A 26212-nucleotide genomic window follows, 5' to 3' on the forward strand; every position below is an offset into this window, starting at 1 on the left:
TATAAGCAGACCGGGTCGGGGAAGTCCAGCGACTACGACAGTGCCGAGAAATGTGCCCGATGCGACGGCAGTGAAAACAAATGGGCTTGTCGTCAGCAGTGCGCCATTCAGCTGGGTTGCGGAAACGGGTTGGGTAAGACGATGCGGGACGGGGCGGAATCGAAGCCGGATGGGTATCAGGGTGATGGGCCGAGCAGATGGTGTGAAGGCCCATGTTTTCGAACTCCTGGCGGACAACTGCCTGGATCAGGGAAACCGTGACTGCCGGTGCGTTGGTGGGGCTGGAGTCGAAGGCAGCCGGATAGGCGGCCTCAATCTCACGCCGAACGATCTTGGTAATATCGCCGGTGTTGTTGGGACGAAGAGCGTCGGCACAGGAAGAAGTCGCTGGGGTGTTGGGCAAACGGGCAAACTGCTGATCGATACGTCTGCTTTTAGCGAGTTCCAGGCGGCGGCACTCTTTGATAACAGCATCCACCATCGCGACGTTGTTGAATACGAGCAAGTTGAAGGCGTCATCGGCAATGCCTTTGAGGATGTGGGATACCTTGTCTGACTCAGGCATGTGTGCATCAACTTTGCGGCACAGAGCCAGGACGTCCTGAATGTACGTGACATAGGGCTCTGTTGACGTCTGCAAACGGCCGGAAAGCGCCTTCTGCGCGGCAAGTTTGTGACCGTAGGGGTTGCCGAACAAGTCTCGGAGCTTTTGCTTGAACGAATCCCAACTGGTGAGCTCCTCTTCGTGCGTCCGAAACCAAACTCGAGGTGTGCCACCGAGGTAAAAGACTACGTTGGCGAGCATGATAGTAGGGTCCCACCGGTTATTGCGGCTGACGTGTTCGTACAGGCTGATCCAGTCGTCGACGTCGTCCCCATCTTTGCCCGAGAATACGCCAGGATCACGAGGAGCAGGGAGAGAGATGTAGGTCGTCGAAGTGGCAGGAGGGGTCGGAGGCGGCTGAGTCGAATTGTCATCGCCGGGAACCATGAAGCGAGGCTCGACGTACCGTCCACTGCGAAGCTCCGTGACGAGGTACAGGGAACGTCCACCTCCACCAGATATGTTACGTAAGAAGACGCAAATGAAAAGCTATATACAAGTATATTTACAACGTAATGCGCCGCACTTGGCCAAGAGGCAACAGCCCGCGCTAGCCTCTAAATCGTTGTCGTCGTCTTCTTACTGCTCGCCTCTTCTATAATACTATAATACTATTCCGTAGCAATATTATGGTATTAGGGCACTACAGCAAAATTGCAAATCTTTTCTATATGTGGCAGTGTTCAAGTTTCATAACTATTGGAATAAAAGAGTCCTGCCGTCTCCTCCTCCACTGCATACCAAGAAAATCATTTTGAATCGTATTTACAAACCGCACAATACAGTTTCAAAATGTGCTCTTACACTAGATTTTAACATTACACGGACAATAAGAACGTATCTAGATAAACTACACTATGTATGAAAAGTTTACCACCGTGTCAAATTACATAATTTTATTGACACTCTCTGGAATTACATAAGGATGCCAGGATATTTAGGGTTAAGCGAATCCACCTGTTTCGAAGGATCATAAGCTTAAAGCATGCCAGCATGCGGGCTGGCTTGTTCTTGTCTTTTTATTTTTTTTTCGTTTGTATTGTTTCGAGCTGTGAGTAGTTTTCTGTCTGGTTGAAATATCTGCTGATGTTCCTTATGAAACCACCAGGAAACAATACGTTTATATGGTGTTTCTTGTGGATCACTGTGATTTTCTGTGTATATTTAGAGCTTTCCATGTGTCAAAGACGCAATATATTTGGATGGCATGCTTTTTTGAAATTATAGATTTCGAGTGTATAAGTTAAGATGATGCGCCCAGTTTGATTTGCTTCAATTCTAGTTATGGGGAATTTAGAGACCATAATGTACAGTTGCACAGTAGTCGCGAATGCAAATGGCGTAGTCAATATAATATACACTACATATATTCTGCAAAATACACTACGTTAAACATAATCAGAGATTTGATTCCAGAAATATCACGCGTTACAGTTAGGTAATAAAATCGTCAGCACCTTGCCTTGCGCAAGTTTCGCAGATTCAAACAAATGTTGTTCTTTAACCATTGTTTTTTCTATAGACAGCGTAGGCACTTCCTCGCTGGCTATGCCATTTGCAAGACTGAAGATAATCTCTTTTTATGTTCTCAAGTCAACTAGACTTACCTATGGCTATCGCTCGTCGTACGACTTATAATATTTACTTTCTAGTCAGCCGTCGGCGATAGCCTACTCTCTAAGCCACAAGGAATTGTATGGGACTTTTCAGTTTTCGTCTCGTAGCAGAAACAAACCTTTACGTGTTATTTGGGAATTCAGATTTTCCTTACCGTACACACACCGGCGTGGCGACTCCTTCCGACAATCTCTTGCGCAGTGGCGTCTATCAATCCGGACTGAGGGCAGCAGTACACGCGCGATAACATAGCGAGACTGAAATTTATAACAGGAGCTTAGGGCGTAGTTTTTGGAAATGTAAGCCATTAAGTACGGGATCATGAGTCATGAGGCGCAATGGACATAGCGCATGTGCCCGTAGGACACAACTTGTCAAATCTTGATCACTTTAATGTGTTTGGGCCCAGTAAACAGTCTGAGCAAATCTTGTCTTCGCTCTCTTTCCTGCGATCACTTTTCTGGAAGACTAAGCGCAGCCTTCCGACATGAAAAATATTAATAGAAAAGCACTCGTAGTTTCTTGTGGACGACGACACGGTGGTGCTAAGAAAGGATTTGGACAATGCCGATTCTCTCTAAGAGTCAAGCATTACTCAACGATTAAATGAGATAATAAATGAAAAAAAGAAAAAAGAGATAGTGAACGCTTCTTTAGACAGACAGACCGACACGGACGGACGGACGGACATCGACAGCGGCGAACATAGTGATCGTCGGAAATCTTATCAGCGGCTCAAACGCGTCGGCTTTCATACCTGAGAGATTGAATGTTCCAGAGTAATCACTGGTGCCAACGTGCCTTCAATAAAGTTCTACACAAGGATTGGTCACAACAGACAGCGGATAGAACAATCAATAACATTCTAGAAATTTCTAATACGTGCAGGCGCGTCTTACGCTGAGCAATAACATTTCTTAGATGGTGAAACGCGGTCACCCGATAAAGGTAAACGAGTACACGTGCGATATATATATATATATATATATATATATATATATATATATATATATATATATATATATATATATATATATATATATATATATATATATATATATATATATATATATATATATATATATATATATACAGACAGACAGCAATTCGATTTTCGTATTATGAATAACTCGGAACATGGCTTGAATTACGCAAGGTAGGTTGGGTACTTCGTGCTTCATTCCATATTTGCATGCACATAATCGTTTTTTCCATCGACCTGAGCAACATTACTTCTGATTACTCAGAGTGCTGCACAATGGCTGGCGTGATTTTCGTTGCGTCGAACCATGCCCACGAAGCCGGTGCGGTACTTAAGTGTCCCGGAAATCAAAGGCGAGTGTCGGTTACGGTGCCCTAACGACATTGCTGATAATTCTGGTGATCAGCTCGTTGCGTAAGCGCATCACGGCTACCGGAAGGGCGAAACTTTCGCAGCTAACGTCTGCTCAACGCACGGTAGTCATCGTGTCCAAGTAGCTCTGCATCATGCTTCGCTCAAAGCACGATGGCGCCAAAGCACATTATTTCCCTGCTACAGCACGTCTATTGCGACTGCCCGTGCCACACGGCGGTACTGAAAGTGGTTGACATGCACTCGTCTGTGCCACTCTCCATAAAATTGGCATCTTGCGAGCGAAGCGTAAAAGCTCTAAGGTCTGGGGAACACTTCGCTGACAGAAAGGAGAAGGTTGCGTATGTAGCAAAAAGCATGCGCGGATAGAATAGAAGAATATGAAAAAAAATGAAGGTGGTTGATTTCGTAACAAAAGACAGAACAGAGAGAGAGAGAGAGAGAGGCAAGGCAGGCAGGTCAACCAGAGAGTGAATGTGTAGATAGAGAATAAAAGCTAAGAAGAAGGAACGAAGCGATCTTAAGTTTATTCAAAAGAGATCGATCGTCCATTGCTTTCAGTATAGGACGCACCATAAATAATGTACATATAGCGAAAAATCTTAGCACAGGCGTCGGTCTAAAAACTTCGCATGAGTTCTCCTTTTCTTAAACATTTCGCCCTGTTTCGTTCATGTCAATTTTTGTTCGTGCGAAAAAGAATTTTTTATTTGGGAGCAAGGAATGTAACAACAGGAAGCACTCACTAAGAAACACGCATCGGATAGACGAGCACCAATTTTCTTACAGAGAAATCATTTTAGGGTTCTCGGGGGTTTCGCATACTGCATGTATGCCGGAAACCCTTGCCGTAAGTATATGTCGAATATTTCCTTACACCCCGTAAGAAAGACACATTTTCGAGCTATAAATACGCCCTCTGGAAAGGGTGAGGGACATCGATATTGAGAGGGTTTCGAAACCTGATATCTCTTCCGAAGGCAATGAAGGCACAATAGCGTTCTCAAATGAAGCATTTTCAAGAAACACTTCAGCGGGAACTTCCCAATTGTATTTAGAAATCACACGTAAGTATTGGCAACTAGGCCAGTGATAACGTAGGTTGCGATTTCTGTGACATAGTTACTAGTTAGCGCTAACAACACTATCGAAAAAACAAGCTGACCACTGCCCTAGATGTGCATGTAAATACTCCCAGTGTTTTCATCAAGCGCAAATGCTCAGTCGGTTCGCCAGGCAGTTAGATAGGGCAATATATGACATTTCAAAAGGTGCTGATGAATGTGCAAGCGCTATATCCCTGGCACTCACTTATAAAGAGATAAAAGAGAAGAACTGATCAATGATTTGTAATGGCTTGCTGTGAGCACCTATCGACTTCGTTAGGCATGCGGTTTTCTCATACGTGGCACATTCGTTTATGCGCCCATCTGCACAATTCTTTCAGCATATGGTGGTTTCCTGCATGTTTTTTTTCTTCTGAATAAAGCTTCTCAGTTGAAGTCTAGCGCTCTGTCTGTCCCAATTTTTTTCCGTTAGTCTAGCTAGCTGTAGGAACTATGTCCCAGTAAATGCATCAACATCAAGTAGCCCAACTTCCTGCGTTAATAAGTTGGGAGTTATGCTCAACAGACCTGGAAACAGAAGATGGGCATCGACTCATCCTTGAGATATTTTTACGCCTGCTCCAGGTGATGCTAGAGACCTTGATAACGTCAAGACTTGGCTACTTATTCCTAAAATCTTTTAAAGTCGGTACATTTCATTGTAAGATAAACTAAGTCTGAACCCTATATACCTTGTGGATTTTTTCTGCATTAAGCACAAAAATACCTCGAATTTCATCTCGTCGCCATGATATGGGCGCAGCCGCTGGGATGAGATGGTAGGGATACATTTTGCGTGTAGTAAGCTGTAATTCTTGGTCGAATAAATGCAGGTGCGTTTAAAAAAATTTATCTGCAACTATGATACACATTTGTTTTTGTGGACTATTTAAATGTTTGAACTAGAATCCAGGCAGTGGTTGACCAAACAGGTATTGTAAGGGTACAGTGAAGAACAAGTTTGAAGATTACTCATCTTGGTGGTATCTAGAGTTCGAACTATACTATTCAATTCAAATATATTAGCTGAACTTCAAAGCATCGAAAATGTGACTTCCTAGATGCATATGCCAAACGGCATGCCTTCAATGCCTTATTTCGTAAGGTTACAGCATATAAGTCAGTGTACAGGTATGTGTGCAGCAAGAAGAAAAAGTTGTTTAAAAACAATAAACATACTGTACAGTGGCCACTTCAGATTAGCTGTGCCCAATTATAAATCTTTCATGGTACAGTGAGCGTCTAGTTACAATCGAAAGCGATGGGTGCTTGAAAACATAATTAACCACAACACAAGGCGTAAAAAATCGCAATGGTTGCAGTAACGAAAGTGTAACTAGCAACCTGCAAATTACGTGCACCTCCGTGGCTTACGATACAGAAAAAACGATGCTCTGCATTCCAGGCCGCTGCTAGTTAGCGCTCTTTGGAATCTGCGCAGCTACCTCGCAAAATCTTAAGTATGATGTTCAAATGTTTCTGTATAAAACGTCTATTGAAAGCCACAGAAGATCAATAGAGACACAACAATATACATAATTTCTTGCGTTTTGTTATTGCAGTCACTGCTCACGACACCATCTTTTCAATGTTTTCGATCTCCGCCTCACATCAACGTTGAAATTCGGCTAAGCGCGCTGCACGGAATGAAATACCGTATAATAAAACTGAGCTCGAGGTAGAGGCGACACCCAGCATTTATGTATGGGACTGTAGTCGCATTCATTTGAGCTACAATAGTTTTTCAGTGTTTTTGCGAGAGGTGAGGTCAAGTTAAAGTCATTGTCAAACGGAGAAGACGTCTAGACAACCTAGTTGAAGCCTATAAAATAACACTAATACAATGTCTAGGTAATTGCAACTTCGCAACACCGCTGTTAAGATGTCCTGATGGGCCAATCCGATGGTTCCTCATAATCGCTTACAGTTAACGCTAAACGCAGCGTGTTCATAAAATCGCTTCGCACTAGACATCGGCTGGCTCCATGCAGAGTTTTCTGGGGCAGCAATTATTACAAATGCATAGTTCGGCTGGCGTGAGCCGAAGCGTTAACTTTTCAGAAGCAGGCATTCTATAACAATGAGGCACAGCCTGCGCTGGTGGCATTCAATTAAACCGCGAATAAGCATCAGGGATAGGAACTGTGCATGGAGAACAGCGGAGAGCCCGAAATTGGCTTATTAAGTAGGTCATCTAGAGCAGTTAGGAGGTGCAGGAATTTGATTCCAGGCAATGAGACAAGAACTTTTAGGTTGTTTTTTCTATTTGATGCAATATTGACTATGTCGGTTTAAATACATATTTACTTGCTCGCTTGCTTGCTTGCTTGCTTGCTTGCTTGCTATTGAGGGGAGTGGGTTGCATTATATGGAAAGGAACAATAAGAAAAAATACGGAATGCTAGAGAATATATTAGCGGCAGATCATAAACACAAAATAAATATTGAACAAACTACAATCATCAGAGCTCGTATAAAAAAGACGGGTATGGGGCATGCATCAAATCAACACGCAGTCGTATCATAGTGAAGGTGCTTATAGATAAAGAACGACAGAAGTGTTACTGTGAAAACGTTGCTTGACCTGGTGCTTGTATGAAAAGGTTATTTGATATGTTATCTTGAACCTTGTATGTTGTAGGCTAGACCCATTAAAGAACTAAGGAGTAGCCGGCGCCTTAAATTGCGCATCAACATCTCCTTATATTACATGAATAAAAAAAAGCTACACAAGAAAGAGTACACAGAAATATATATAATGTCGATGGGACGGGGATTCCAATTGTGTGATGTGTGCTGCACGAAGGAATAAGAAAAAGTGTTTGTGTTAAAGTAAGCGCATCCAACTTTTTGATAGTGATCAGTTCAAGATGAGCAATAAATCGAAGGCATGACAAGTGCGACACGCAATGGGCAGTTGTACAATTTCTGAAAAAGTAAGAACAATAAAACTGACATGTGAGAGCTTTGGTAACGATAGTCTGTGTTTCTTTATTATGATACCTAATAAGAATCAAATGGGTGTCTGCGGGACCATAGCTGTTCATACTCATAACTAAAACGCGATATGACGAAATACAGTCCACATAATGTCATCATCACCATTCAAGTTAAAAGAATATACGCAAAGGAGGCATCTTTCTTTTACTTTTTCATCGTAATTTTCGTTTCCTTCTCCAAGGATTTGTTTTGCAGCTTTTTAAGGATTTTGTACCTATGACGATGGCTTACGATCTGTAGAAATTCAATAATTTGCTGTGTAACACAGGTAATTAATGTGATGAGGTTCTAAAATTGCGTATCGGTAGTGAGGAAACAAAAGTATTTTTTAAGATAAAGGAACAAACAGCTAATGTAACTCCATCTTCACGGCTGAAGCAAACGACTGGGTCGAGAGAAAGTCACCGGGCACGCCGGATCACGCAAAAGGGAAGCGCTGGTGCAGTGACAATAACTAGGCTGGACTCTGGGCAAAAAGGCGAGAAAAGACTGTAAAGAAATAAATAATGAATACAGGCAATATAGGAATCATGAAAAAAAAATAAAGCAGTCTTATTCTGTCACTAGCGTGCAGAGTATATTCCTATAATAATTTTTACGTATTTCTTGTTTTAGTCGGCAGCCTTCGTTGCTCAGCAGCCAGGCAGGCGCCTGCAATCGACATGCGATACAATCGACCATTGCAGAAGTCTAAAATTTCTGCGGCATCTACTTTGTCTCCTTTCTTCTTTCGCTTCTATGTCTCTAGTATACATTGCCTTTTGTGCTTCCACGTGCTTCGTCAGTTTCAGCTGAGTTAGACCGCACACATGGGAGAAACTTCTGTGAAAGACAAGGGCAGGCCGCATGTCACCGAATACGTCTATGGCGCACGGATGTATTGTGCGTCTTGCAAAACAAATAAAATTTAAAAAGGAGCAAGCAAACAGCAGCGCTAATGTGAAGGTTCAAAAAAGAAAGCGAATGTCCGCGCGGACCACTGGGTAGTTGTGTGTCAAGGTAAGAGAGAAAGGGAAACGCTATGTCATGGGACTTGTGCTTCTCTTGAATGTGCTGCACTTGATTTTTTTACTTTTCTCTCTGCATTTCATTTTTTTTATTTGACGCTAATCTATCACTACGCCACCTCATTCTTTTTTAATGCGATAATTTACAAACCAAAACTTGGCGTTGGTGTTGTGCACGCTTTTGAAACGTACGTGGTTTGTTCGTGCTCGTCTCTCTTTCTCTCTATCTCCCCCTTCCACTCTCTTCATCCTTTTATCCCCCTTGACCCTTCCCCCCGTGAACGGTAGCCAACCGAAACTACCTCTCGTTAGCCTCCCTGCCTTTCTATCCATCCTTTCTCTCTTTCTCTCTCTCTCTCTTGAAACGCACGTCGTTATCCAAGGCAGTGCATACCAAGACGTGGGTGGGGACGGTGCAAATATCAGTGCCACATTCGTTTTAACGTAATAACATTATACAGATCAAAACTTCGCCTTCTACGATGTAGGCAGGCATGTCCTCGGTATGAAATAGGTGGTATGAAAGCGACTGGGCCGGAGAGGTAGAGCAGCGGAGTATTGTGGCAAAGTTAGACATGCGATAGGTTTGGGGGTGAAGGTTGCTCGGATTATGGCTAGCCCACAGAGCAATGCTCTCCAGAATAGTGCTTTGCTTAATATTTGTTTGTAATAAAGCGATAGTGATGTTCCGCATAGGTGTATGGGGTGTGGGTGGCTATATACGAACGGTTTGGTTTTACTGAAGGCTTTCTTTAATGCAAGGACTCTGATTGCCCAATCCTAATCCTTGAGCTCGATTACTCATAGAGAACGTTACTTTCACAATAAATCAAAATCGGTGCTTCACTAAAAAAAAGAAAGAATATCACTAATAAGTGTTGGATTAATTACATTACAGCACATATCGCAATTTACGGATAATATCTATTGACTTGACAAGGCGTATTCAGTTGAAACGAATTCTAAATATTGCGCCACTTTCTTTATATGTGTCGTCAAAATTGCGGTAAATATGCGCTGTTGTTTCATTAATTTTTTATTAGAACGCCGCTGTATGAAGCACATTAATCATTCAACAGCCAATGTATATCGTCGTACACTTCAGGAATGAATATCGCAAAACTTCTGTCATCCTCACAATTTATTCCTAGTGGGTATGCGTTGCAAACACTGTCCACAATGGTAAATTAAAGTACGTGTCTTGAACCAGTTAGTTAAATAATTTATTACTAAATTTTTATAATTCATTCAATATTTATTTCAAATGTTCATGCAAGCTCATAAAAGTGAATTGTTGGGCTAGTTTGTAAATGTTGATAGTAAGAGAATACCAGCAACTTCAATATGGAAAAAAGTAGAGAGCCAGACGCAGACAAAGCGACAGTCTGAAGCGAAAAAACACAGCAACCTTCCTGTCCCTTTGTCTCTCTCTGCCTCTAAATATTTTTCCTTTTTCATGTTTGCTGGTATTCATCTAGTATTATTTCAAGCATCGTCCGCCTGCTCAAGTAATCTAGTTGAAGGAATTTAATTGTGCTATCTGAAACAGGAACTTTTTTTCAAAATCCTACATAGTATCAAATAAGAACGAAGAAACGCACAAGGAGCAAGTAAGATCACTGAGATACTTAAATGATTAACATTCGAATAAATTACAGCAACAAATCACGAGGTAAAAGACAGCACATCACAGTGACAAGTGCTTCTAAAACAAGCTTGTATTCGTTTTATTGATCGACAGAGACATCACTGCACGATCCCTAATTCCCGGCTGTTTCTTGATGTTTACAATGTCACTGTACTCAAGCAGGCACACCTCCTGAATCCTGGTATGTTTCAACCACACCTCCGAGTGCTTTCAGACGCTCGTGCAACAATTCGCGCGCTATATATAGGCCATGGGACAAAGAAACGCGAAGGAAATAAAGCAGCGTGGCTCTTCGGTAGAAATATAGAGAGTCTACCGATTCCATTGGAATCTACAACGCACATTACTATTTACACAATTACAAAAGACGCACATTCAATGTTTAAGGCCGTATGAAACCAGCCGCCCTTTGAATGGTTACACCTCATCATAGTCATTCACCGTTTTATGCCTTCGGATCTTCTTTAGATACATCCGCCAGAAAAGTGAAGGCCAGCTGTGATCGGAGCTGCGAAATAAAGTTTGACCACTGATTGATGTACACTCGAAAGGCATTAATCGTGCAAACTGAGACACGGAGCAGCAATAAGATCTAGAGAAGAAAAAAAACTATAAAATGAGAAAATTAAAAAAAGTTACATCGCATATTTATGCCATGGAGAAAGCCGGAAGACATTTATGTGACATGTTATGGGTGCTATAAAATAGTACTCATACCACTTCTGATGTTTTATGAAGATATATTTCATGTGAAAATTTTCTTGGAGTCATATATTTCTTGAAGCTATACCCAGCTGGCCCCGTTGATAAGAGTTTACCTTGTTTTAAACGGTTCACTGTGACCACCCTATGTCGATATTAGGAGACACTAATCTTTCCTTTTTTTTATACCAATCGACTATGTCGCGCTTATATTTCGGTGAGTGTTAGATTGTGGAAAGTCTACATAGTGATTTGTTACTGCCATAGCTATTACATGCTTCCCCCTCTAGTCATTTTCATGTCCTCCACCGGTGCCATTGCCCCCCATTATCCGTCGCAGGAATTCGAAAGTGCTTTGCGAGAAGTTTATAAAAAAAATACAGATAGAATTAGAGTAAAAAGTTTGCAGTGCCTCATGTGAAAAGCAATGTCCTGGTCCACGGAGTGACAGTCGGAAGTTTTCTATCCGCCTCACTCTCCTGATGCTACAACAGAGAAAATTACTGCATCTAGAGAAAGTGGTTGCACTGCTAGTTGCGATGATTGGCTGAAGCCTCGTTATGGAGCTTAAACACCAGCCAGAACCAATTACTTGTGTCTCCCCACTTCCCCACTAGAAAGCGCCATCTCAAAAATTAATGGAAATTGTTTTCTTCTGGATGGGAGATTGATCTGGTACCTCTATGGATGTTTGCACGAACCGGTACTAAGCGGAACAGCGCAAATCTACTGCGCATAATATAGCACCGCACGCGATACTTCAGCAAACAAGAATATCCGTATAGAAATCTATGGTGGGTTGACGCGCTGGAGTCGTCTGACGTTATGATTTGAAACTATCCTACGAATCATCACACAGTAGAATGAATTTGAACAAAGGAACAATAAGTTTTGAAAACAGAACCTAAAACAAGAAGGGAATAATCTCACCATTTTGGGGAGCACCGCCTGCCCAAATGTAGACGGTCTAGAGTTGATTCCACAACGAATACAGTTTTCTGTTTCTCCTTGAAATCACGTTCTTCACTCGTATTTCTTAATGTTTACTCTAACACACACGGCACGAAACTGCCGAAAACTTACTGCGTATAAACATCGCACCAGCTACTTTCTCGCTTATTTGCGCTACGGAGAAATTGCAACTCTTTTTAAAAATGTAGATTATTTAGGATTTGCGATTAACCTACACGACACAGTGCACTCTCACTCAGATAAACCCACAAACAATAACCACCCACATCGCATAATGAAACTGAATGCAAACCCCACTATTATTGATCTTGCTTGAGCAAATTTAAGTCTCCTAACTTTTTCCCGTAAGATTTATAGATTGCTGGAGTAGCGTTCTGAGACGTTAATAACATCGAGTAATAATTAACGGTAGCTTTCTTTGCCCGGTATGAAGAACCGAAGATCACAAATTGTTTACGTTTTGCACATATGCAAGTCAAATGTTGTGATGTGGATACAACCGGTTTCAGTTATTTCTTTCGTAATACAGAATTTAAGTATAAAGTTTTCTAAAGCGAGACAAAGATGAAAACGTGGCTCTTGGGGACATGACAACATCGTAAAAGATAACGAGGAGGCACTACATGAAAAACGTAAAGTAGGAATAGCTACACAACCTACTGTTCTTATACGGTATCAAAATAAAGCACATGCTCATTAGCTATATCTTTCAGTGTTTGGCTTTTCATAGCGTTTTCGGCTTCATGGTTTGCTGTAGTCTACATTACCCCATTGCACACTGTCTTATTGATCATTTACTTCGCCAGGACCTCTTGCATTGTCTTCTGAAAGTAGCACTGCATTCGTTTAATTTCCGCAATCTACTTGGCGTACGTGAACGCTGTGTGCGAATCAAGGAAATACCGACCATCAATGCTGTAAAGCGTAGGGTACATTGTACGCCGTTAGGACTTTATTTGAATTTCCTTTCAAGCCTAACGAGTTGGAAAAAAAATCATTACCTGTAGTTTTTGTCGTTTCCCACTACTATTATCTCCTGGCGAGAAATATTTTCTCAAGCCCATTTGCAAACTGGTAGCTTCGAAATTCACTACACAAACAACATATATGGTCAATGATGCCAGCAAGCATCAAGTTTCCGATAGACCTGATTATTAGCTAAGGGGAGGATAAGGTAAATACTTGAAGTAACGATGATGAAATTTGAATGGTCTGTTGCTAATCCTCCACGCCAACTACCAATATCATAGCGCCATTTGGAACGAACAAACTTGGTACGGCTTTGTCGCCATGTACGCAATGTGAAGCATCTCTTGCATGCATGCGAAGGGCATTGCACTCTATTGTGGCATGTAGTCTACGAACGTAGAGAGATATTGAAAATGCTGTCCGAACCTCCATTTTGATTTGAAGACGTGTGCGCGCCTCCCTTCCTAAAAGGGCCTCCAAAGTCGACCGCACTTCACCGCACACAGACATGTGATAGCGCTAGAAAATCGCAATGCTGGGAGCTCTAGTTTCTGATTCACGCTCATCGCCAGATGTGATCGTGCCTCGAATTTAGGAGGGCCGGACAAAAGCCGCACTGATATTGACGCCAGCCGCAGCCCGCTGTTACACAAGCCCACGAAAAAACTGTATTCTATATTGTCACGTTTATCTTTTACTGCGCAAAGTGTCATTGTCCTGAAGAACACAGTCCGACCGTCATGGACAGGTAACAAGAGATGTGGAAATATTGTTTCGCATGTGAGATGGTCGGAGAACTGTGGATCACACTTGCCAAATTTTTATCTCGTAATTGATTAGCGTAGTCATACGTGATAAGAATGAGTTTTAGTAGCGCTTTTGCACACTACTTTACTATGCCGTTCAAAGTACATATTTTACGTCATTCGTGAGACAAAGCTGAAGCAGCCATAGCGAAAGGACGTGGCTAATGCACTTTTGGCTTCTCCACCATTAGCTCTTCAAAGTCACCTTTTAGCTGTACGTGAACTTGAAGAAGCGCACAAGGGTAACTCAAGATCATGTTGGCTGCATCATACAGAGTATCGGATGTCATGAAATCTCTGTATTTTGGCTGTGCGTGTTTCCAGCAGCAGGGACAGACAACTTTATTACGGGCAGCTTCTGCGCAGAGTTCGCAAAAATGTCAAATATGTTGCTCTCATGTATAACTTGAAGCAGCGCGCCGAAGGCGACGTAAAGAATCGAAAACAAACACAACAGGGTGAGCGCCGAAATGCCAGCTGAAAATTTATTGAAATAACACCCAGCTTTATAACATGTCCAAAAAGCGCCAAAAAATGACGGTTGAAGAATATCCGTACTGCCGACAAGCACGGTAGCCATTTAGCTGCGCATTGCAATAAATGGGCATGTACTCCAACGTTCCGAGACGCTAGGTTTCTTAAGCTCGCAAAAAGCAAGCAAGAACGTGAAATTGTAAAAGCTTGCTGCATTGATAAAGCGGTACATAAATGTGTAACCGCAGGGTCACTCAGTCTAGCAAAACTGGAGATAAATTTTCTAGATAATCATTCGTACTTGTTGGCGGTACGCATGCCCTCTAGCGTTCTGCTTTTTCTTGACGTTTTTTTCACATGTTATAAAGCTGGTTGTTCCTTCAGTAAATTTTTCAGTTGGCGGTTTAGCGCTCGTCGTGCTGTGTCTGTTTTCGGTTTCTCGACTTCGTCGCGCTGCTTCAAGTTATACTCAGGATGGACAAACTCGCCTAAATGAAGTTGTTGCTCCTACAGATGTCTTTTGACTTCTGCGTTCTCCTCTCATACTGAAGCCGCTACTCTTGCAGCACAACCACAGCGCGTTGTTTTTCACAGATGACTAAATATGTAGGCTTGCTGCCCAATGTCTTTTGTGTCGATAACAGAAGTTTCTGAAAAGCACATGAAGTTCGTGACCTTTTCCAATTTTCTACCCCCTCGCATGTCAGGTCTCAGTATAATATTTGAGCCATAAATTACATAAATTCGAGAGATATTTGGCATTTCCTGCCGGCACAAAATGCTATTTGCGAAAACTTTAGAAATGCTTAATGGAATTGATAGTTGAAGTTAGGCAACATAGTTCACCACCAGTTTATTTTTTTTTTGCCTCTGCGCTGGCATTGACATGAGGATAAAAACATCGTTAGCAGTAGTATTCAACAAACAAGTTTAATTTGGACTTTCTATTTGTATGAAATTATAGCACGGGATTATGACGATTTAGCAGAGTTAACAGTGACAATAGCCTTTGAATACATGTAGGAAATTAAAAAAAATAATTCCATATATTACTGGTAATGGAGAAAGCTGGATTTTCATATTGCCTGTTGCTTGGAAACTTCTGCATATGGACTTCAGGAAAGAGAACATGTTTCAGCAGGCCAATCAGGTTAACTATACCCGGGAATGGCGAACGCTCAAGTTACTCTGCCTAGTTCCTAATATAACAGCGTGGGTTGTTTGAAGATAAGCTTAACTAATAAAACAAACTGGGGCCTTCAAGCCTGATGAGTGGCGTCTAAAGCTAGTATACGAACTATTTCGGAAGTTAAGTTCAGAGCCATTCTGATGAACACAACAGTGGCGCTTTGGACGTCCCATTTTCTGAGGGGAAATTAGATCCTCCTGTATAGAATGCGAAAGCCCGTAGAGCTTTGCTCCTTCAAAGAGAGCAACCAGCCTTCAGAAGAAGGGAAAAGTGGTTCATTCCCGAATCCTTGAGTTAACTTTCCTGAATATGTTTACATGTCCGGATGCATTGCTAAACAAACAACGTTGTCAGCAGAAAAGGGCGGCAACTTCCGTTATGGTACTTAATAAAATGCAGCGACATGTTTATTCTACGTAACATAACTGGCAAGCGCATTATCTCTGCACAAGATTGCTGTTGCGGAAGGTAAAATGGGCACAAGATACAGATCAACTTGTTATGGCTCATTTTGCTCACGCACATCTGTCGTAAATTCTTTCTTTCCCTTCTTCGTTGTTTTCTCATCGCCAAAACAATACATCTCGATATCGAAACATTCTATGACATTGTAACTATTATGGCTATAACCTTACAGTTGTGAAACAGTATGAAAACTCTTATGCCGGTCATGAGTGGGCACTTAATATTTCATCTGGCTAGCTTAGTATAGAAGGCGCAATAATTTGTAGGAATCACTATAAAGTATATGCTATGAACGTTGCTTTTAAAATTTTTTCTTGCATTTTGTCAACTGGACAAACAAATCAAATGTTACGCTTGCCATAAATTGCTAGAACTTCAAAAGTTTGACACGACCAGGTAACGTTTGTGGTTAGGGTTGATTTTGCGCACAAGGTGAGCAATAGGCATTTTATTTTTGTAGGTGAAGCCTGCGACGGGGAAGGTACAATAAATTGCTGGCTACATTTTTCGCAACGCTTGATGTGAAATCTTTTTATACCGTATATTCCAGCTACAGTTAGGTAAGCTGTTGAAGGAAGAATAAGTTTTAATATGAAGGATACAAGATGCAAATATAGAACGTACGTTCGGCCATTAGACATCCGATCACCGAGCGCGGGAAATCTTTAATGGTAGCTTGCTTCATGTTCGTCCTATTCTTTCTTTTTTTGGCAGCTTGGCTAAATACAGTAGCTGGGCCACCCTATATATGTTGTTTCTTAACCATTGAAGAAGCATGCCAGAAGCATCTTTCGGCCAGAAAAAGCATGGTGCTTCTTTATATACCTCCATAGTAGAGGTCTTGAGGTACGAAGTTAGAAAAGAAGTATCATGAATTAAGGTAAATAGGAACCTGTAATGATAACATCAACAAAAATAACCGTTATGATGTTTCTAAATAACTCTCGTTATAGAACATGTTTGTTTGTATAAGCACGCATAGACAAAAGCATAATTCAATATGACATCCACGCGCGAGACACAAGAAAAGTAAGGCGAAGCAAACTGAGGCAGACGGCTTCTAAGAACAAAGTAGGGATGCAGCACAATTTCTTATTAACGAGACCAGAGGTTTGCCGACATTTGTTTATTTCAGCAATGGTCGTGTCTTTCCTGCGTTGCCTTTTTGATTCAAGCTTCCAGATCACATTTCAGTTCATTCTTCCCAAACTGGGGACCAGTTTGGGAAGAATTTCTGTGGCCTTCCCCAACATAACTGGTTGAAAGGAACTCTCTCTTTGAGCACATGCAAAAGAATGACTTCCACTTGCGTGCCTTCTGCACCTTGTCTTCTCAGCATGGTGAATTATAACCCACAAGGAAGGTTCTCATCTTGTGTTTCCATTCAAATAGGAAACACTGGCTTGATGGGCGTGTGGTAATCAATGAGACATTGGAAAATACGCTCAGATGGAGCGATTTCCAGTGTCTATCGCCTGGCTAAATGCTGCTGTTGACACAAGCCACTGCCACATATTCATTCAGAAGTGACAGCTTAAAGAGGCCTCATTTTGGAGACGTGCTGTCTACATGCACATATGAAGTGTACCACATAATTTGTTGATGTCACTTGATGAAGACGGCTAGTTGCTAGCTTGGTCGTATTGGCTGTTCGACGCGCATTGTCATTCTCTGTTGGAGAAAACAAGGATTCGATACTTCAAAGCTCACTCTCATTGAGACATGCTGTGGAAGGCAAAGGGAGGCAGTTCTTTTTTTTAGAAAGATAACAACGACCTCCTTTATTAGTGAAAGGCCGCCGTTGGAGGATTTGAGTGCAGGGTATGCTATTGATTTCAATTGAGCTGCGATACGAAATTCGAGTTGCCAAAGCGATGTCTCCCGTGATGAAAGCCCTCTATAGCGTCCGCTGCTTTAGCATTCGTTCTCCAATTTCTTCTTAACAACGGAGCCGTTTTGAGCTTTTAGTTCCGCCATGGAACGTTACCAGGAAACTCAGTCCACCAGCTGGGTGCCTCGTCGCGTTGCCTAGCAACCACCTGCGCGAGCACCGAGCTACATAACCGGAACAGCCGGCGCGGCGACACACCTCTCGCCTCCTCTGCACCATGCTTACGTGCTGCTGGCGTTTGAAGACCGCAGAAAGTCCGGACGCCCGAAGAAGAAGCGTCTTAGCGGGAAGAGCGCCGTACTGTACTGCCAAGCGAGAAGCGATGCGTCGTTGCCGAGCTGATGAAAAACACTGCGCCGAGGCTGCGGCTGAGCAGAGGCGACGCCGAGAATGGAATCCCGAGTTTCAGTCGAGGGAACGCAAGAGCCGGCGCCTCAACGCTCGACATCACTGACAAAGCGAACCCGGCCTGTGACTGCTCGAAAACTTCCAGCGATAATCCCTCCGGTGCAACTTTGCAAAACGTAGCATAACTTCGCAAAACCTAGAAACAACTTAGCCAAGCCTACCATAACCTCGCAAAACCTAGAAACGACTTAGCCAAGCCTACCAACAACTTAGCGAAACCTAGCATAACCTTGAAAAACCTACAAACAGCTTAGGCAAGCCACGTAAAAGCTAGGTGATCACAAGCTCCGGTGTTGACTTCAGCCATGCGCCACTAGTGCAAGGTGCGTACGTTTTTTTTGTGAGTTTTGTGTAGTCGTTGTGCAGAATGATACCTTCTTCTTTCAGATTGTCCGATGAAACGTCTGTCTCCGCAAAAACCACTGTCTCAATGGAGTCCATGGTATGAATGCCTGGGGTTTCACTGCAATGCACACGAGATGGGTCATTGAAAACAACTGCGTGTCTAAGTAGCACAGAAAGAGTCGCACAGTAAAATAAAAAGTTGATGGCCCTCTCCTGTGACGTAGGTAAAATTGGGAGCTCTCAAATGTGTATCAACGTGCGCCTCAAGTAAACGAGCCTGCGTTCATTGTGAATGACATTTTATGACTCTCTGGTATTGGGAGCAAGCATATGACTTATCGCCACACCCTAATAATTAACTCATAATTTTCAGCTACCAATGACGTTGGAAGATGTCCTGAGGAGATGCAGAATTTATCTCTTGTTCTTAGGAGTGCAATTACTCGAAAACTTATAATTTCGCCAGCCTACAATTTTAACTTGGCCTTCACCGAATGAAGAACAAAAAATGGTGAAATGGGGATCACTTGTCTCTTTCTTTAAATATAACGCTTCTTTTTTTTACGTGTGAGGCCTGACAGCAAGCATATTTGTATTTTATTTCAGTTGAGAAATCCGTTGACAAAGGAAAGGTGTGCCTTACAGCAATGTATGAGCTTTTCCCTTCAGCTTCTGTGAACTTTATAAACACCTTATGTTCGCATTTAGCGCTGATAATTAGTAATGCGCAAAAAGCCACCCTATTACAAATTTAAAGGCACAACATTCAGCTAGGCCGCCCAATTTGTTTCTTTTTCCTCTTTTGTTCCGGATCGCCCACAGCTTCTTCGCTCTAGGTTGATTTGTGTGCGTCTTGCTGATGTTGGAAACAGCCGCGCAAAATTTGATTATATATTCAAAGGGACCGGAATTCCCTCCACTACAATTTAAATTTCAGCATGTTGCAGGATCCGCATGCTCTTTTCTTATTTTTATTATCTATATTTCTTACCCTTCTCAATGTATAGGATAGCCAATCTAAATCTGCCTTGGTCAACCTCCTTGTCGTTTCGTTCTTCTTCGTCTACGTCTCTCTTACTGTAGATGCGTCACTTTTGTGAATTGGTATTATCTAGCGTTGATGGTAGCCAGTAATGCCAATGTAATGAAGCAACCAAATATAAGAGAGAAATTCAATTCAGGACAGGAAACCTAAAAAGAGGACTGTCGAATCGTTTCATCTTCTTTCTCAGTCTACGCCCGGTCTATGAGCCTAATACGTACTTGTTGATATCACTCGCACCGAACACATCCTTGCACAACGCCTTTTTTTTTAACTCAGTTTCTTCATGAAGGTTTTCTGACCAGTTTCGCCCAGCAAATCGGTAACATGACACGGAGCTGGTCACCGCTGCACGAAATACGATGAGAACAACGATAGCCCATGCAACCGTTATCTCTAAAGCGGATGTCAGTGCAGTCGACTCACCTATACAATAAATACAAACAAGGGTGGCTTCTATCTTCAACGGCAGAACTCAATGTGCAATTGAAGGGGTAGAACTGAAACATGGAGAGAACTGTGGCTAGGAAATTCCTAAATTCTACGAATTTGTTCCTGGTATGGGTATGTGTTTATTGCCGCTATCATTGAGGAAATATATCTGAACAAAATGGTCATCCTCCTTCGCTGAAACAAATCGGATCTTCGTCTTTTAAACATGTTGTCATGGAGCAAGGCCGGTAAACTTTGTAAGGTTGCCAAGCCCAGCAAACACGCACGGATAGGTACAAGTACTTCGACGTGATTATCTTCGCCAACACATACTTAGTAATATTTCATGGTGCAAAACCTCAATCCTATGCAGCTACTATGCCGCGAAATAATTCAATGTCTATTCGAACACAAAAACAAAAAATGTCGACCCGTACTCGTGACCATGGATGTCTTAATTATTCGGTTCACATGTGGCAGTATCCCCTCTTTTTTTCCTTAGTGACCAACTGCAACGAGCTTTCACTTCGGTCACATTAGTTATAAATGAGTAGTATATAGTACTGAAGAAAACCTGGCAAAGCTGCTGGGCTCGTAATTCAATCATTTTTACGAACCTTTACATAACGCTCAAGCAGACGGCACGTGTACCTTGTGGTTAAGTGGTATGATGAAGTCTCAGTAGGTGTCCTCCGAGATTCTTCAGCGAGCCCGGGGTTGCCGTGGGCGGTGGCCAATCTCGGAGGTTATGCCAAGGAGCCCTGCGTTCTTAGCTACGCGTCCGATCCGGCGAGTACTAAGGGCGGCTTATTTTTTTCTGTTGTGGAATCAAAAACGCCTACTTGTGCAAACCTTGCGTGGCACATCCACTTGTATTTAGAACGCAACATTTGGGAGGGAGGTTGCTCTATATCATCACTATCTGGAACTAGGCTTATTAGCTGCAAAAAACTGTGTAGCAGTTGGCTTTTAACCGACACAGGGCCACGGACAATGTAGCCGCTACGCAGAAAGGCGACTACCTCTGACATAGGCAACTTCTCTTCTACGTCACCCTTCTATGTTACTTTGATAACTCTAGCACTTCTTTTTTTTTTTCTCTTCTAAGCGTCAGAAACTTTCTGTGCCTAATATTGCATCATGCATTGTTCTTTTAGCTGTGACACTGTTGCTCTTCAATCACCGTTGTGAACGCACAACCACGCCATCGCAGCAACTTCGCCACGTTCGTTAACCCGTGATATCTTGTTCTTCAACCATTTGCTGTCAGCAATCGCAATAGCAAAAAGCAGAAATCAAAACACAGTAGTTGTGGCAAATAGTGCACAGGACAAGAGAGAAATTTGTTTCCTTCAACCATCCCATTCATCACGATGATATCACCAAAGAGTGGTAGGAAAAACTTCTGCGGGAGCACCGAAACGAAAGAAATTACATATTGCAAACTTTGTCTGCCCAAATAGCGGAGCCACGAGGCGAATCTCAGCACGACACCATTTGTGCAGTTGCGCCATCTATACGTAAGCTATTAGGCGGCTGCGAAATACCCGGCCTGCCCTCAGAAGTTCCACATCGCTTCTTTTTTTTACTTAGCAGTCGCTATCGTATTACTGCTGCCTTGAGAACGCCGCAATGATGGCTACGCTATTCGCTGCATGGAATTCGGTAAATATCATAGGTGATGTTGCAATTTACTTTTTCTCGCGACAGTGCACGGCAGATGGTAATTAAGAAAAGAATAATTGGTGGTCGTCGTAAATTAGATGTGATAGGCAACTTTAGCTACAGCTTCTTTCCTGCCTAATTGGTGCGTGACTGTATGGTCACCGTATTAGCTTTAAAAGGCAATGCAATGGCCAATAAAATGTTCTACATTTGTTTATCTTTAACGGAAAAAGAAAAGCGATTCCAATAACCGATATTATTATGTGAGAAATTCTACTTACTCTTAATTCAATTTTCTTTGTCGTTTTCTTGCATACAACAGTTGAATGTTCTGCTTCTTTTGTTGGACGGTGTCGGGATTGCAAACAATTTAAATGATGCAGAAAAAGGCACTCTTTAGTTAATTGGAATCTTCAACCATGACAATTTAGTTTTCATCGGTAGGCATCGTAATATAGTATTAACATATACTTTTCTTTCTTAAACCATCATAATCAGGACATTTCTATATCTGCTGCAGGAATGACGCCTCTCCAAGGGATCTTCAATCCTCTGCCTTGCGTGAGCTGACCACATATTTTACCTGCAACTTTGCCAATTTCATCACATCACGTAATTTTCTGTCATCCTCGACTGCCACTTAACTTCCCTTGGGACCCATTCTGTAACTTTAATAGACCGCCGGTTATCTGCCCTACGCATTACCGGGCCTGCCCAACTCCAGTTTTTTTTTACCTAATGTCTATTACAACATGACTACCTCTATTTTTCTCTCAATACCCTCTGCTGTCTTCCTGTCTCTTACCTAAAACATTTTTTGTTCCATTGCCCGTTGCGCAGTCCTTAAGTTCTTGAAAAGCTTTTTTGTCAACCTCCATGTTTCTGCTATTATACCGAGAGAATGCCATGATTTTACACTTTTCTTCTCAAGAATGGCAGTATGCTGCTGACGATAACTTGACAATGCCAGCGGTGTGCTCTGCAACCCATCTTTTATTCATCCGTAATTTCCTTTCTCCTTACAAGTGTCCTCTATGACATTTGGTCTAGATAAACGCACTCTTGTACACACTCTAGAGGCTGACTACCAATCACAAATACTTGTTCTCTTGATAGGCTAGTGAAAATTACCTTTGTCTATGCCTATATCAACCACACTCTTACACTTTATCGGCTAACGTCCTGAATGTTTCTTTTTAATGTCATATGGTTATTGTCTGTTTAAATAGTATTTTGAATACTTCGCTTTTCATATCCAAACTTTAGATATTATAGAATTTTTTCAAGCAATCTCTCAGTTTCCCCTCCCCTCCCCACTAGCTTATATAACCACTGGCATCTTGGCCAGTCCCCTGCAGTGGGTTAGTCCAATTTGGGGAACAAGTGAGCGTGCAAGCAACATGGTGGTGTTCAGTGTAAGAGAGCTTGGCTGTCACAGGAAATGAGTTCAAAAACAGAAAGAATCCCTCAAGCTTGGTGTTCTTCTTTTTTTTAATACAAAGGTAAGGATTCTACTTTTGTGTGTCAAACATTTTCCACTCGTGTCTACGTTTGTACTGCATTTATTCATACGTCTATAACCGTTTTTTCATGACACACGTTTATACGCACGCTGAGAACTAATGGTAGTTCGCCCTGCGCTTGTGCCATACGTTATTCTTGTTCCCTTCTGTGTCGCGCTATTTTTCGTTACCATCTCATGCGGTCTTTCGCTGATCTAAAAGGACGCTTTCTGAACTTTTTCGGCGCAAAAATTGTGTGACCTAAGTTTTCTTTATAGCAGTTACAATTTAACGTGGGTCGAAGTTTGGCCTTGCACGAGTACGAACTAAAAGATACCAATAAGCCGGTCCTTCTTAAACCAGCAATAAGAACATCAATGCGAAACTGGCTACGACCTAATGAGCCGACACTTTACCACGCGTCATTTACCGGCAACCGATTAAGAATTACATTTTTCCTCTTCCCACCACGCTCAACTGTACTTGTCCACTTGTTTCTTGACTGAATGACGCTCATGAATATCTACTAAACTGCCGCACTTCCAAGCATTTTCTTTTTGCAGCTCAACATGTGAACAAAATGAAGAAATTCTGCACTTTAGTGCAGGCCGCATTGTTGCCGCCATTAAAGATGCAAATGCTGCAGGAACAAACTCGGAAAGCTGCACAAGCTGCTGCTTCGTAATCGCGAACTGTCGCCATAGTGGCGCAGGCGGGCGAAAAGATCCAGCTGTTGAACTTCACCACCAACACGCCCGATGTTGCCGATGACAGAGGAAGTTTCCTCTCAGACGAAGGCAACCAGCTTTTCTGTCGCACTCATTTTTTTCTTTTTGTTTTAGTTTATGATGCGCAGTGCAGATTACAACCAGCAAAACGTGTGCAGAAGCAGGGCTTCTGGAAGGAAAAATATACACAAGCATAAAGAAATAAACCAATGATTTCTTGCAAAAGAAACAGGAGATAGAATAGAGCTTGTTTCTCTGGAAGTAACGGAGAGGAAGTGAAAGAGAACCAAACAAAGAGACAGTGAGAACCCAACGTGTTTTGGCAATCCCATGCGGCTACGAGAAGCGACAGAGGGGGACCTAGGAAAGGCGTTGCTATGACAAACGGCAAGCTGGCGGAAACCGAGCACTAGCTCTGAAGGTGGCGGTGAAGCTATGCAGAAGCGGCAACACTGGCAGGGGTAGATGTCGCGTCGTGGGAAAGGTTAGAGCATTAGCTGCGAAAAAAATAAAGAAGAAAACATGTTCGAAATACGTGGGAGGGGGATGTTGGGGGTGGTGCAGGGATAGGGATAGAGAAGGTGATGGAAGTAAATGTAGAAATAAAGAAGGCAAACAACCTTCGAAAAGGATTTTGCGTCAGGATGCTCAACGAAGAGAGATGTCTTCGATGGTAACGCTACTCAAAGCTCACATCCAGCAGTCGAACAGCGCTCCCTCACTCTAATACAAGAAACCCTGGGCAATGTGCAAGTAACGGGACACTGGAACACAAATCGAGGTATGACTGGCCCCAAAGAACCATACTAATGCCGATATGGGTAGACCTGCTGATTGCATAATCGATAGGGCTTGCAAGCGTGTGCAATTCTCTGAGTATGACGACCACCTTCATGTGCCACTTCAGAAAAATATTTCTGCACACAAAGCACAGAATCAGCTACGTTTGATGACCACTCTAGTTTTTGCGGAATGCAATGGTGGCGTTGGTACGTCAGCATGGCAGCCGGTAGGTGGACTGGCAATGCTTTGGTGTCAACAGACAATGAAGCTGTTCGCTTTATGCCTACATTGTGAACAGTACTCGCCTGATAGCCCGAATTCAATAAATACAACACTCAAACTTTTCAAAAATAAAACTTATTCGGGGAAACATGACGGAGCCATAACTGGAATAATTAGGTCTGAATGATGAAGAAAATCAAGCTACAGGGGCGAGAGACCTCACACAGAAACGAAGAGATCATGTGATGACGCCCATACAGCCAGACGAACATACATTTTTCAAGTTCACTGAATATTGGAGAAATGGCTAAAGGCTGAAGAGTATCTGAGTACCTCTTTCTTTTTCTATATTCTTAAATTCTTCGTATATTTATCCCACCAACAAAACAGATACTGCTTGTGTTCACCGGCCACCAATTTAACGAAGTGGTACCAGACGAGACCTAAAATGAATGCGGCGGGTACGTGCTCCAATAAATCAACGCATAACGCTGTCTAGCCCCCCCCCCCCCCCCCATCATACGCGAACAAACACCATATTCAATGCTCACAGCTAAACATGGTTTTAACGTGAAGGTCTTTAAATTAGGTTTGAATAAAAATGTCTTTTTTCTCTCGCTCAGGCAACACATACGCAGCTGTTACAGGATATTATTCTACCTCAAGAAAATGAATTGAGGCATGCACCACGAATGAAGAACTCGTACTGCTATGAAATGTATCTGAGAGGGAACACACAAAGTATAGTGCTGAGGCACACAAATAACGCACTAATTTTTTGTCTGAATTTCCGAAATCTGTTTTTGTTTCTTTCCCATTTCATATCTTTCTCGCACCTTAACCTATGCTACCGCTACAGACATGCCAAGTCGCGAAATGCCCTTGCTTCGTCCTCAATGATGGCAACGCCGCTTGCGCTCTTATAACATGTACCAGCAGTGCTAGCTATAACTCGGCGATGCCAGGGCTGTCGTTCGAGCTAATTCCCGAGCTCTGCTGTTGCAAAGTTTACTAATGGTGCCCAAGTCTGCAGATTTAAGAGCTTCTCGAGGCAAAAGAAGCAGAGCTATTTTATGGCTCAAACACAAGCGTGCACTCTGCACTTCGCTCGCAGGCCGGCTAACAGGCCAATCAGGTTTGAGAATTGTTGTTCTGCAGAAACCTTAACGCACTGATTTCATTTCTAGTAAGCAGTGAATAGAGTGGTTCGGAAGACCAAGTCTCGCTGGAGCATCAGAAGTGATTCTTGATTGACGTTTATTGGAGGCAAGTATCGATCCA

At 42.5% G+C, this 26212-nt stretch overlaps 1 protein-coding gene across 7 annotated transcripts in view; it reads left to right on the forward strand.

Annotated features, from left to right (window-relative positions):
- Nucleotides 1–26212, forward strand: part of LOC135899586 (uncharacterized) — a 121562-nt gene that overhangs the window by 41232 nt on the left and 54118 nt on the right. For 4 of the 7 annotated variants that reach the window (XR_010563650.1, XR_011514093.1, XR_011514092.1 and 1 more), the window contains one exon: nt 22217–22257. The exons of the other annotated variants lie outside the window; for them this stretch is intronic. The gene's annotated coding sequence lies outside the window, so the exon portion shown is untranslated. The remainder of the gene's footprint in view (nt 1–22216; nt 22258–26212) is intronic. 7 annotated transcript variants of the gene reach the window in all.

Source organism: Dermacentor albipictus, chromosome 4 (assembly GCF_038994185.2).
Source record: "Dermacentor albipictus isolate Rhodes 1998 colony chromosome 4, USDA_Dalb.pri_finalv2, whole genome shotgun sequence".
Classification (NCBI taxonomy): domain Eukaryota; kingdom Metazoa; phylum Arthropoda; class Arachnida; order Ixodida; family Ixodidae; genus Dermacentor; species Dermacentor albipictus.